Source organism: Haliaeetus leucocephalus, unplaced genomic scaffold (assembly GCF_000737465.1).
Source record: "Haliaeetus leucocephalus isolate CR32 unplaced genomic scaffold, Haliaeetus_leucocephalus-4.0 Scaffold0, whole genome shotgun sequence".
Lineage (NCBI taxonomy): Eukaryota > Metazoa > Chordata > Aves > Accipitriformes > Accipitridae > Haliaeetus > Haliaeetus leucocephalus.
This window is the reverse complement of record NW_010972436.1, coordinates 8666263-8680189: the sequence shown is the minus strand read 5'-3', so window position 1 is coordinate 8680189 and position 13927 is coordinate 8666263. Positions and strand designations below refer to the sequence as shown.

Sequence of the window (13927 nt, the reverse complement as noted above, 5' to 3'; positions counted from 1 at the left end):
AACGTTGACCGCTTAAATGAATTTGCCAGCTGAATTTCTGCAAACTTCATAAGCTATTATTTAACAACCTCCAGGGAACTCATCTACCATGAAGCTCATTTCACATCTCATTTATTATTTGAATGAGGATAAATAGTTCCCAATTTCTCCAGTTTTCAGAGCTCTAGAGATCCAGTCTCAATGAAATCCATAAATGTAGCAAAAGGTATACTACATAAAAAAAGGGGAAAAGAAACTCCATGAAAAGCAAAATGTATTAGAATGACACTCTGTATATAGAAAAGGATTGATCCCTTAAGATTTTGAACAAAATAGGTTTTTGAAGGGTGAAGGAACATTATGACAAGTGTTAATAGAGGAATTACAATGGGTAATACTGTTCTGTACAAATGTTCCATTTTTACAATAATGCTCATTACTGTCACTAGCCAATTCCCACTGAAGGTTAGCAAAATAAAGTCTTAATTTCTATACAAGCGTAGTTTAAACTAGAATGGAATTAATTCCAAAAACTGTGAGATATTCAAAATTCTGAAGATTTCTGAAAGTCTAGGTAATAGTGATTTTAGTTCAAATGTATTTACCTAGTAATATAGCCAAACAGTATCTCAGGTTTGTCACAGGAAGTGTCAGCTGTGTTACTGTTATTAGAGCATGTTATTAGAGCACTATTATTACTTAGAGCATGCTAATTCTGACTAGGTTTGCTGTGATTATTTCTGGCAAGAAACCATGTGATTTGGTTTGAAGAGGAAAGAACAACACCACAAGTGGATAATAGTACAAATAACCAACAGAACACTGTCATCAAAAGCTTTTGTCATAGCTTACTGAAAGCAAATGCAGGATTCAAAGTCATATACATTTCACTGCATATCTCTGAAGTAAACTACTCCTATATTTTAATGCTTTGCACAAAAAAAGGAAAATGTCTCATAACTTTCATTAAGAAAAGTAACCAATTTCTTATGAGATAATGGAACTTTTTTAATTACAGATAAAGGACAAGCCATAGAACCACTAATTGCGTGAAATCCATATCAAAATTTCTTGCTTCAAAACTCCTTTTTTTCAAGATATCTTCACCCAACTATCATGTCACAATAAGTCTTCACCGTAAGACAATTTTTTCAAGAACACATGAACATATTCCTACAATAACAACTCAAGAATTACATAAAAAAGGGAAACTATTTACCAGGCAAACACAATTATTTTTTTCAGAAAAATTGAGATTTAAAACACATCTGAGAAATTTAGATTTAATTTTGACTTCTTCAGTTATTAATTCATGTCAAATAAGACTTCTTGGTTTCTTTGATTAGTGAGTCCAAACATGGTAATTTATTCCTCCCTGGTTCTGTTTCTCTGCTTCCTCAGCTCCCATCAAAGGAGTAGGCACTGTGAGACCTGAGACCATCTCCCAAATCTTTCGTCTAGGCATCCAATAGTCGCATCCTGATGACATGGCACTAAACTTTTCCTCTGTACCTTCCGCACCATGGTTTCTCTTTGGAAAAAATCCTGGGTGCACCGGCAGAAGGAGTGCCACCACATGTTCCAGCTTTCCCCCTCATGGGGGGAATGACTGGGCAGTCAAGGCTACTACACATAGCGTGGAGCCCTTCTGCCCCCAAAAGCAAGCACAAGTGGAGACAGCCCATCAGTTTCTGGAAAGATTATCAACATTAGGTCACCACAACATTTTAACGATACACATAGAAAAGCTCGAGATTCCACTGCCCGTCTTCAAAGCCCATCAGCCCCTTCCTTTTGTGTCCATCAAAAACGCATTAGAAGTTAATGTCTCGACTTCAAAAGTTGAAATAAAATCCATTCACACAGGTGTCCAGATGAATTCTTACCAATGATCTTAAGGTTATACACATCAAATGTGAAAAATCTTGTGTCAAATATTTGATGTTTTACAGTGCTTGGTTTTACAAGATACTGAAAAACACTAGTTCTAGTTCAGTAAAGCACTTTATCACACTTCACTATGAGCTTGTGAACCCTCATGCTGATTTATTATGTTTTTCCAAGCATTTCTCTAAAGTGCAGGGAAGAATCACATTTCTATCTTGTTTCAGACTCTTCACTGATGTCAGTGGGACTGCTGACAAGCATAATATTAATAACTGTTTACATATTCTGGGAGTCAGTACTTTGCTGTATTAAGGCCACAAAACTTCACTCAAGAGACAAGATCCTGTTTTCACTCTGTAATATTAACATTGGAAGAATTATTGCAAAAGTAGTATATAGTCAGTATAAAAATTTCTGAGATTCTGGCTGTATTAAACAATAAGGTTAGCCTGCCCACTTGGGACACACGTATCTAGTAATTATAATCATAAAGCTCTATTTAATCCAATTTAAGATCATGATTAGTTTTAACTTCATCTACAAAGATATACAGAAGTCTCTTTTACTTCAAAAGATTATGGCAGAATTAGATTATTTTCAAAACCAACCCAGACTGTAAATATGAAGTCTTAAAAAAAAACCCAAACAAACCAAATCCCACCAAAAAACCACAGAAAAATGGACTCTCCCCCCCTTTAAATCTGAAGATATTTTTCAGTCTCTAAATTAATTTAATTTCTGTTCAGTTGGCTACAGAGGCCCAAAAATGCATTTATAGCTTTTAGCAATTCTACTTTTTGTAATATTAAAAATGTAAATGTTTTCTTTCCCTAAAGAGGATCGACGATGATTTTTTTTAATTACTTAAATATCACCAAGTATTGAAAATACTTGACAGATAAGAATATACTCACAGACAATACTAAAACATCCATGGTTAACTGGGCAAGGCCAAATCTAGTCCAAAAAACCTCCAAAGGATACTGTCAATTTTCTCCCACACCTAAGGTACAAGTCCTTTTAGTGTTCGTGTATGAATTTAGGGGTTTTTTTAGAGCATCAGTCATTTCTGATAGCCTTGTGGTTAATGATGCAGACAGTTTAAGGACTCAAAGGCTCGACCTAACTGATAGGCTTTTTTGAGAAGGATACACACAGGTGAAAGTGGGTGACTTGTAGTATGAGAATAGCAAAGCGATGGCAAAGCTGATGATGTTCTGTCATGATCAGCCTTTACTGACTCTAATCATATTGTGGTACCCTGAACTACTTTCAGATGGAATCTCATCACCACTCCTTTACCATCAGTGTGTTTTTGCTGCTGGGGTGATCTTCCGTGACAGGTGTAGGCAGGTTCAGCAGCTTACACACACATTCACTTATACACTACATAGATTCTTTCTTTCTCCGAATCACCATTTCCACAGATTGTATAAATAAATAAATAAATAAAAAACCCTACAGGATTCTGGCTGAGTTATTATGTCAAATTCCTAGGACTTATGTTCCTAAAAGATGTGTCCCACATTGACCAGGGTGCCTTGTTATGACCTGAGTACATTTGTCCCTCCCTCTGCTATGCTGGAGCATGTCAAGATGTCAAGGGCTGCATAAAGACATCTCCACATGGCTATCCAGAGAAGCCTGAATAGGGCCTTCATGGAAAGACTTGTACCTGATCTATGCAATGCTTACTGCTAAGGCAATTCTTCCATGCTGAGCTAAGGAGTATCCTGAGAAAAGACATGCATCCCTTTCTTTTCAATGTTTATGAAAACATTTGTGCCAGCAACCGAGTCAATTATCTGTTTAGCAGCAAATGCCCCTGAGCAAGAGGATAACTATTACATCTTTTGCCTAAAGATGTGGACCTTTCCTTATCCAAAGGATTTTGCCTGACTGAGATAGTAAATTATACAGATTTGCTGCTCCTGCATCCACACATATGGCCTTAATCTCCCAAAGACAGAAAATGATAACATAGGGATATCATCGGAACATATGACTTGCCATGAATCCTGTCATCATTAAAGATAACGAGAGTTTTGCTATACACTTCAGTGGCAGTAGAATTTCTACATTGTTTCTTAATTCTACTATAAGCATATTCAATAAACATAGAAGGATTATAAAAAATAATATAAACAAACCCTCTGTTTGATGTAAAGCATAGAACTATGGAAGGAGACATGATTAAAACTTCAATGAAGTACTGCTTTCCTGTGATCTTCTTGTTACCTTTTCAAAGATGGCTTCTAGATCCAGTAAAGGAATGAGAAAAAAGTCACTAAGATTTTCCTTCTCTTTGCAAAGTTATCCAAGTCTCATTTTCCTGTTCAGCAATTCCTGATAAGTAATATAGTAATAGCAAGAGCAAATTTAAGACACTACTCTTAATTTTCAGGAAAGCAAAATTCCTACTTTACATGATTCCCCTCAAGTTCAAATGGCTCAACACAGTCTCTCGGTGGGTTGTGAGTTGTGAAAGGTGATGAAACCCTTTAATTACTTCAGGTTTTCCATATTTAAAATGTGGGCAGTACTTGACAGTTCACTGGTGTATAGAAAGGTTATTTTTATCTTGTGCAATTTCCTTTGATCTTTCTGCATGTAAATAGTGAACAAAGGTAAAAAACACACACCCCACCCCCTTTGTTGTTCCTCCCCCACAAAAAAAAGCAAGGAAATGACAGATGTGAAATTAAGAAAACAATTTTGACTGGAAAATGCTTTGTTAAGGTAGCTTAGAAATTTTTATTCTTGGTCCCCTTTGTGCATATGTTGTGACTTGATGACATCATGACGAGTCTTCCACTGCATACCAATAAAACGATAACACAAAGAATAAATAATTTCTATTGCCACAGAGTGGATTAGAGCTTCATGATATTAAGTAGTGTAATAGCACTGAAAAAAAGGGCAATTTGTTTCCCAAAAAAACAGAACTAAAATAATGAAATTATCCCTGAAGTTTTGCACAATAGACAATATATTTTCCTGGTTTCTCATGTGATTTCCTTGTTTTCATGCTGTTTTCTGTGCTCTGAAATCCACTTGTCAAAAATGGCAATACTGATGTTTAGAAATTACTTTTTAAAAATCACACTACTTTTGCCTTTCAGATATACTGCATTGCACCACACGCATTTTCAAGATATAAGTTCTCTGTATTTCACTTCATACTGTAGGTAATGAACAGCATTCACTATCAACACAAAGTTCAGCACCAACCACAAAGTCCTAGGGTTGTTTTTTTTTTCTCTTTCCCACAAGTGTCCCAGTTCCCTCATTGTCCACTCTATGTGCATACCGTTTCTCACGTAGATTGTGAACTGGTGAAGAAACCTGAGCATGAATTGTCCAAACTAGAGTCTACACAAGTTCTGAAGTATGGACATGAAATATGTCAGCTTTTGTTCCTGGCCCACTACAATCCCCCAAGGCACTCCTTGATCCTGATGATGAGGATGGGACATGGTGGAGGAGACACAGTCATACAAATGCAAGTATTAGAGCTGTCATACCAAAAGTCATTAATACTTCCACAGTACAGAGATGAAGTAATCCACATGATTTGGCTTGACATCATCATCCTCTGGCACAGCTCCCAGACACCCTGTAACCATCTCTGCACATCACACCCTGACAGGACACGTTCTAACAAGAGCTGAGAGTTAAATATCAGTAATACAGCAACTCTTGGTTTTGGGTGTGGTTTTTTTTTTAAATAGCCTACAGAGATATGTAGGCTATATCCTGGGCTGCATTAAAAAAGTATGGCCAGCAGGTCGAGGGAGGTGATTCTGCCCCTCTACTCTGCTCTAGTGAGACTCCACTTGGAGTATGGCATTCAGCTCTGGTGTCCCTGGCATAGGAAAGACGTGGACCTATTAGAATGGGTCCAGAGGAGGGCCACAAAAATTATCAGAGGGATTGAACACATCTCTTGTGAAGACAGGCTGAGAGAGTCGGGGTTGTTCAGCCTGGAGAAGAGAAGGCTCTGGGGAGACCTTATAGCAGCCTTCCAGTACCTAAAGGGGGCTTATAAGAAAGAAGGAGAGAGACTTTTTACCAAGGCCTGTAGTGACAGGACAAGGGGCAAAGATTTTAAATTGAAAAAGGATAGATTTAGATTGGACATAAGGAAGAAATTTTTTATGATGATGGTGGTGAAGCACTGGAACAGGTTGCCAAGAGAAGTTGTGGATGCCCCATTATTGGAAGTGTTCAAGGTGTGGTTGCATGGGGCTTTGAGCAACCCTGCATCTAGTGCAAGATGTCCCTGCCCATGTCAGTGAGGTTGGACTGGATGATCTGTAAAGGTCCATTCCAACCCAAACCATTTTGCGATTCTATGATCAATGAAGGATTAAAAAACGTGGGTAGCACTTCCCTGCCAATATTAATCTATTAGCTGATTAAAAACCAATTGCTTTACAGGCAACTGCATACCAAACTGTATAGGTCAGCCAGCAACCACAGGCTTTATATTGCCACAGTGAAAATAAAACTGAGAATGATGACTATAAACAGATCAGAAACCGATAGCACAATGCAAATGTGAAAACCAGAGTAGCATGCAACATGCAAGCAGGTATCAGGAATGAAAGAAGTCAACACAAAGATCAGAGATGAAGAAAAATAGTTAGCACCCAGAAAGAGAGCTACCAAAATGCAGCAAATAGGGCTGAATATCCATGTATCTGGAGTAGCACTGGAGAAGTAAGAAGCAACAGAAGCATGTGGTAAACTTTAAAAGACGAAAAAAAAAAAAAGAATCCATGAATACTAAGCTTAACAGATTATTAGGGAAAGTGCAAAGGAGAAGAGTAGGAGAAGGAAGATGAGGAATGACAAATGGAAAGTTGAAATTGAACCTGTTGCTGGAGTGGAAATCCATGATGACTAAACCTTTGTATGAAAATTGCTACCACAGAATAGATCAAAAGCAATAACAGAAAAATGATCACAAGTGGGCACTGAAGTGTAATAAACATCTTAGAGAAGTCCTTGATAAATTCAGAGCTACTTCAACACCAGATTTTAATGAAAGATATGTATCTGACCAACTAAACATTAACAAACTCCTACTGGTATGTCAGCATGCACTGAGAATGAGGCCCTGAGCAAGGAAGCAAGCAGAGAAATCAAGGCAGAAGGCTAACAACACTTGACAACAATAAACCTGGTTCAATAGGGTGAAAGCAACTGTGGAAAAATCTCAAATCATAGTTAGAATATCAAAAAGGGTGAGCCTCTTGATGCACTGAAAGCTGTCTGCAGCACAATGCCTCACAGCATGAGGACAGATGTACCAGAGGTTAGGTCAGCCGTCCAGCAAACTGCAGTGTGTGTCTCCCAGTGGACTGCTGCCACAGCCACAATGAGAACAGAACAGGCAGGCAGTTGATGGCTCCCAAACTCTTGGCAGTATATCACAGGTGGGAGGTTATAGCCTCATTGCACTGTTGTGCTAGCAGCCCTTAACAGACTTTTCTTTTGATAATATGCCAAGATGCTTATTGATCCCATTCGTACTTGTACCCAAAACATCCCTCAGCAATGAATTGTACAACAGACCATCCTAAAATATTATTTCCTTTTGTTTTGATTGTGTTGCCTAATAATTTCACAGAGTACCTCTCATTCTCTGTATTCAGGTAAAACATTAAAGATCATTCTCTACGCAGCTTCTCTACGACACTGTTGATTTGATGTTTCTGTTACATCTCAACCATCTCTCTTTCCAAGAGGAACACACTTTACCCAGGTATTCTAGAAAGGGTCAAACTTTTCTACTTCAATTTTTTTTTTTTCAGCTTAATGTCTCTAATGTAAGGGCAAATACACAATTAATTTTTTTTTTAATTTCCTCAGGATATATAGAAGAAAGACTACAAACTGTTCAGAACCAGTTTCCTTCTAACAACACTTTGAGTGGTAAGGATAAGTCCTGGCTGCATGTGCTGATATGCAACTATAACAGGTTGAAACAGGGTCTCCTCACATTGCTTTTCACACTAGGATATAGTACTTATTTTGGGGACAATAAAAAGGTATGCGCACTCTTCCAGTCACACCGCATGTAAGAAGTAGAATATGGCTAAGTTTGGTCAGCTCCATTTTCTGGGGTACATCAGTCTAAGTCCAGAATTTTAATCTGACACTTATTGGTTAATGATCAGGGGAGACTGAAAAACTCCCACACTTAAGTCGATTTACAAAAGTATTGACATTACAAACTCCACTAAAAATTTCTCTCAGAGGTTCTGTGAAATGTGATATGAGATCTAGAACTGTCATTTCAATCGCTCTGATGCTTCTTATGTAGGAAATGAAATTTGACATTTTCTTACTTCAAGGATATTCTAGCTGACAAGGATGCCTAGCAAGTCATTATTTTTTCTTAAATTGATACAAAGGGTATTTAGTCTACTATAACAAGTCCTGCTATATTATTCATGTATGAAATGTAATTATCACCACTAGAGATGCATGGAATAAAACCACTAAATTCTGAAACCTCACAACTTGCCATAGCACAGGCTTTTTGTTTGAAACTGAACTCAAAGCCACTTTAAGAATAGTTTGTAAAGTAGAATTATGCCAAAAAGTCCATTTTCCACTAGGACCCTGAGTTTTTCATTACAGAAATGGTTGGGGGGTAGGGTGAGAGTGTTGATCAATCTGCTCTCTTGTCAGAAAAGGAACTGCAAGAAACATCTAGAATTGCAGAAATAACTGAAGAGGGAGCTTTGTGATCCTGTTTCACTTATTACAGAGCAGATCACCAGAATCCCCAAAGAAGAATCACTACCTCATCTCACTGAGGAATGAAAAGGGAGGGAGTAGAGGATGCGAAAGTAGATACTACCTATGTGATTTGAGATCAGCTACCTGGTAGTACCTTAAATACATTTTTTTAGCCCTTCCTGTCTCTCTTTTTAGATGAATGGTAAGAGCCTGTGTGCAAATAATGTATATTTACCACACATATATTTGACACCAAACTGATCTTATGTCAAGGGCATACCAAAACCATAACACAATAAGTAGCTCGGTCTAATTAAGGAAAACCTAATGTAACCCTATAATCAAGGTTAAAAACTCAACTGTAACTGTGCGCCTCCACAACTAATTCTATGGCTAAAAGATAAGAGTAATTAAAAATAAAATGTGTTCAGAGTGAGATATTTGCCTTTGAATTTGAAAATATTTGTAAGAAAAGGTATAATATGCCGTATATCTCCGTAACAGAAATGAAAAGATGAAAAAGAAGATTTAAATGAATGTATTAAAAGATAAAACAATCACCTTAATCTAGTGTTTCAGAAATGAAGAAAACTTCCTTTAGATTCTTATCTGTCTTTAGACAAATTCTGCTCCTAAAAAACTAAAGTTGTTTATTGATTTAGCGCCATTCAAGAAATATATTTGAGAATTTATGTGTCGGAACTAATTATGACTAACACTTCACCCTTTGCATCTGAACGGCTATAAAACTGATATTAAATTTGATGATTTTGTCACAGGTCACAAATAATATATTATTAGGGCTGTGACTAACTTAGAAAATAATTTCAGAAGTAATTTTCTCTTTCATCCAAAGTATTGTGACATACATTAATTTCATCAAGGATTTCTTTGGAAGTGACCCAAGGCTTCCTCTTCAACTGACAACTAACAGCTCTTAGGGGTAAAACTTCCAAGGTGGCTGTCTAAGTTGGGATTGGTGACACTTGTAATGCTTCACTCAGTGTAAATCCTGTTGTAGCAAAGTAAAACAAAGCCTTCCTGAAGGCTGGCTTTCATTGCTTCATGTCTGCAAGAGTAAAGGTGACCCTAATGATTCTCAGAGATGTTTCCTGCTGTCTGATCTAGAAATGATGCTCAGCGATTGTAACAGGGAGTGCCTCCCAGTTCAGCACGAGGCAGCTACAACATCAGATCCTATGAGCTGAGGAACTTAAAAGGGAGATGGCATGTGGGAATCCCTAGGGGTTCTAGGATTTACAACAATAATAACAACAAAAGCTGTCACTACAGTCATATTGAACATTGCTACCTCGCAGATGCTGCAAGAGACAACTCACATCATGCTATGTAACACCAAATGAGACAAAATGATTTTACAAGACAACTAAGTTAGTTCTTTTTGATGCATTTACAACCCACAGTAAAATGCTCTAACATCAAAGTCCTTTATGTGAGAACATCTAAAATAAGACTGGTCAGCCTGTACTGTGATAGCTCAGCCTGAATAAGAGATGGGGGTATTCAGAACATCAGAAGTATGCAAAGACACAAGCCATATTTTGCTTTAACAAAACAGAGGTCCTTTTCAGGCCAGAAAGCATTTTTTCCCCAAACTGACAAAACTTTGAATATACAAATTTGTCTTGTTTTAAATCATGAGCAATGAATGGTGCAACCACTATACCTGAAAACAGCATGTTAGAGTGTCAAAGGTACAAATAGCAATGTACAAAAAAAAAGGAAAGGGATCCACTGTGCTTCAGCCATCTGTCTTCCCATGTTTGGTCATATTCCAAACCATTATATCTAGTTTAAAATGCTGCTCAGGAGCTTGAGAAATCTAATTTGCACCATTATCAATATACTCAGCATAGATGTTTTAGAATCAGGCCCTTAAAATACAACAGTTTGGATTCTACACTGAGAAGAACATAAAAATAGCACAACAGGTACTAAAAATAGTAGTTGGAGAAAGAAGGCTGGCTTGTGTTTGTCTTTGTAGATCATAGTGCTATTCTATATTCATAGCAAATGTACCATTCTAATTTTCAATCAATATTCCATTACTTTCTAAGATAATACCTAATTGATAATAAGAGTAAAATTATTACAGTGGATTTGGTTGTTTACTTTTCTTAAGAACTTGTAAAATAGGAAAATATCAAATGCGTTTTATATCTACTTAATTGCAAATTTATTTTGCATATAAACTTGCATAATTATTTTTCAATAATTTTTCATTATTATTTCCTTCTGATTTTGGTCCTTGTTTTTCACACTTGAAGGGATAAAGTTTTATATTTGAAGGGAGATGTAAGGTTTTATATATGATACTCAAAATACTAAGATTTTTAGTAATTATACTCAATATAGCATTAATAATCAATCCTGTACTTAAACAACATATTTGCATTTTTAAGTTTAATAACAGCCAACTTAAAAAACCTAGACTGATCATTATAAAATCATCACAGAATATTAGAGTCCTTTATGTATTACTTATGCTTTGGAGTATCAAAGATCTATAACCACCTTTGTTCACAGAGATCAAATATACACATTGCAGATGAGCAAAAAGTGAATCGGATTGGGGTAAAGGTAATTATTTTTTCTTTTTTTCATAATATGTTTCACAATATAGTAAAGTATCCCTAGATGTCTTATGATGGACATGGTAGATATGTGATTTATATCATGACTAAAAGGATACTACACTGCCCAAAATGATTGAGATACAGAATTTTGTGATTGTTCACATAACATCACCATTTCCTTTTTCTGTATCTACAGAGATTTGAATGAATAGAGCAAGCTGAGACAGCTACATTTACCTAAGATATTAAAATAGAATCTTTGCACTTTCTTCTGAGCAGAAACTATTTCAGGTATTATGATTATTCAAGGTAGATAAAAGCAAACACTATTCACCATCAATATAAGTAGCCTACCATGGACAGAGTCTTATTTTACTAACTTTTCAAGTGTACTTTTAAGGAAAAGACATCTAAGTAAACTTCTCGGGGAGATTAAAATAAACATAGATCAAGTAAGGAGACAAGTACACTCAACAGCCTATTCTTTTTCATGTTGAAACAAGCATCCCATATAGTAAAAAAGGAATATCTTGAAAAGGAATATATTTTTAAATTGAAATTTTTACAAAAAAAAAAAAAAAGTATAATTTCCCACAGTTTATTAAATCCTTTGCAGATTTCTGTGTCATACCAGTTCTGAATTCAAAGGGTAACTCTAGATTACTAAAGCTGCAAAACTGAGTTTTATAAGCATGTATATTTTGGACCAGTTTTGTTATTTGTCAGTATTAGTATTTGAGACAGATGCTTAATTTTGGCTCAGAAAACTGCATTCCTTTCATTTAAATAATTTACCTCTAAATTTCCCTTTTCACTCATCCAGATAGTCCTGTTCTGCTCGCTGATGTCACATTGAACACTCTGATCTAAAACTATCTGACGGAACAGCAACAAACTTCAGCCATGGTTTGATGGCAGCTAGAACAAAGGTTTCCTGAGAAATTTGAGATTCTGAGGTTTAGTGGGAACTGGTGTGAGTAAAGGAAGACTTCATGTGCTGTTCCCTTTGGGTTTCTGCCAGAGCATTCAATTTGAAGGCCCTACAGTTTCAAGTCTATAGAGTTCCAAACTTTCAAAAGGGGATCTGGCTTTCCGGCAGTAGTCAAGTATCTTTCTTTGCTGCTGAGAACTCCTTCTTTTCCTAACAGTTAGTATATAGGCACAGTTGTTTCTATGCTCCCAAAGTTGGCATCCCATGCTAGTAAATAAACTGAAAATGTGAATTTGAGGGATTTACTATTCATAGTAATTCTTTCTTGGAATGTGGTAAACAAATGACAGACTTACAAAGGGATGAAAGAGGAAGAGGTGGTATCAGCTATCACAGATGTATGATCATCTCTTATTTAGAAGAGAAAAGGCAAAACAAAGGTCTACGTTACAAAGACTTAAGCCATCTTTGGTCCTAGAGTCTAACGTTTTTCATTCAACAGGAATCTCTGAAAATCCTAAAACAGCTGACAAGATGCTCTGGCTAGACATGGAGAAGATTAGGAAGTCAAGGCATGTATTTTGACCAGAAAATCATTAAAAAGTTCTTTCTTATTTTTAGACATTGAAGAAAAAAAAAAAAATCCATTCTCAAGTGAATCTAAACATATCATTTGAAGCATGGAGGTGACCTACAAGACTTTAAGCATGTGGTGTGAAAACACTGAACCACTGACTTTATAGGCTGTGAGGAACACAACATAGTAAACATAGAGGCTGCAACTTTAATACTGTTACCCAGCCAGTAGGCAGCCCAAAACTAACTGAGAGGCTGTTCTAGTACACATTTCAGTAGAAATACTTCAGAGAAAAAATGGTAACAGAGTGTAAAGACCTTTCAACTCACAGGTCTTTAGCCCTGGAAGTATCCAAACACTATGCACTTAAAAGGACAATTGGAGAGAGGTCAGCACCTGGCAACTTACTAGCAACAGAATAACAACTTGATCTCTTCAAAATTTCTGAGTTTTGAAGGGTCATAGGTTGTGATACAGCAAGCTCCATCATAAGAAATGCAATACACAACAATGAACATCAGATCTTCATCTCTTTCATCAGAACAGACTACCAAATTATACCTTAACACCTCATGCCCCTCAAAAATGACTATAGAAAACAAAACTACATTGAAAGAATATAAGATCCTTGCATTCCCTGCACAGAACTTGGCGATTACGATAGAAAACCCTACAACACTAATGCATTAAAAATATTTTCAGTTACTGAACAGACCTTCCTAACCCTCAGGAGGTCAAATATAGGACATGTATGTTTATAGTTCTTTAGACAAACTACCAGACACAGGATATGTTTTCTTACCTAAAAAAAAAAAAAAAAAAGCCTTGTTAGCATTCTGTTGATACTCCTTTATGTTTCTACAAAGTGTCTTGACAAAAAATGAGCACTCTCCTTCCAGGTGCCTCTGTGCAACCACAGTAATATTAAGGCCTTTTCCTCCAAAGAGGTTAGAACTTCTCTCTACCTACAAATAATCTTTTGGGAAATACATGTGGGACAATCTAAAGGAAATATTGCATTATACCAGATTTAAATGGAAGGTGTTCCTTTTTATAATATGTTTTGGGGTTTAAGTTAATTTTATGACCAGTTGGCAGTCAAGGGAACTAATGTCTCCTCTAATAAACCTGCAGGTTCATTAACCCGACCACAATAAACAGATCACACATACTGAAAAGTAAATAACATATACAATTGTTAAA

The 13927-nt window shown here is 36.4% G+C and overlaps 1 protein-coding gene across 1 annotated transcript in view; it reads right to left on the bottom strand.

Moving 5' to 3' along the window:
* MALRD1 (MAM and LDL receptor class A domain containing 1) overlaps window positions 1-13927 on the bottom strand; it is a 295191-nt gene that overhangs the window by 214606 nt on the left and 66658 nt on the right. The window lies entirely within an intron of this gene.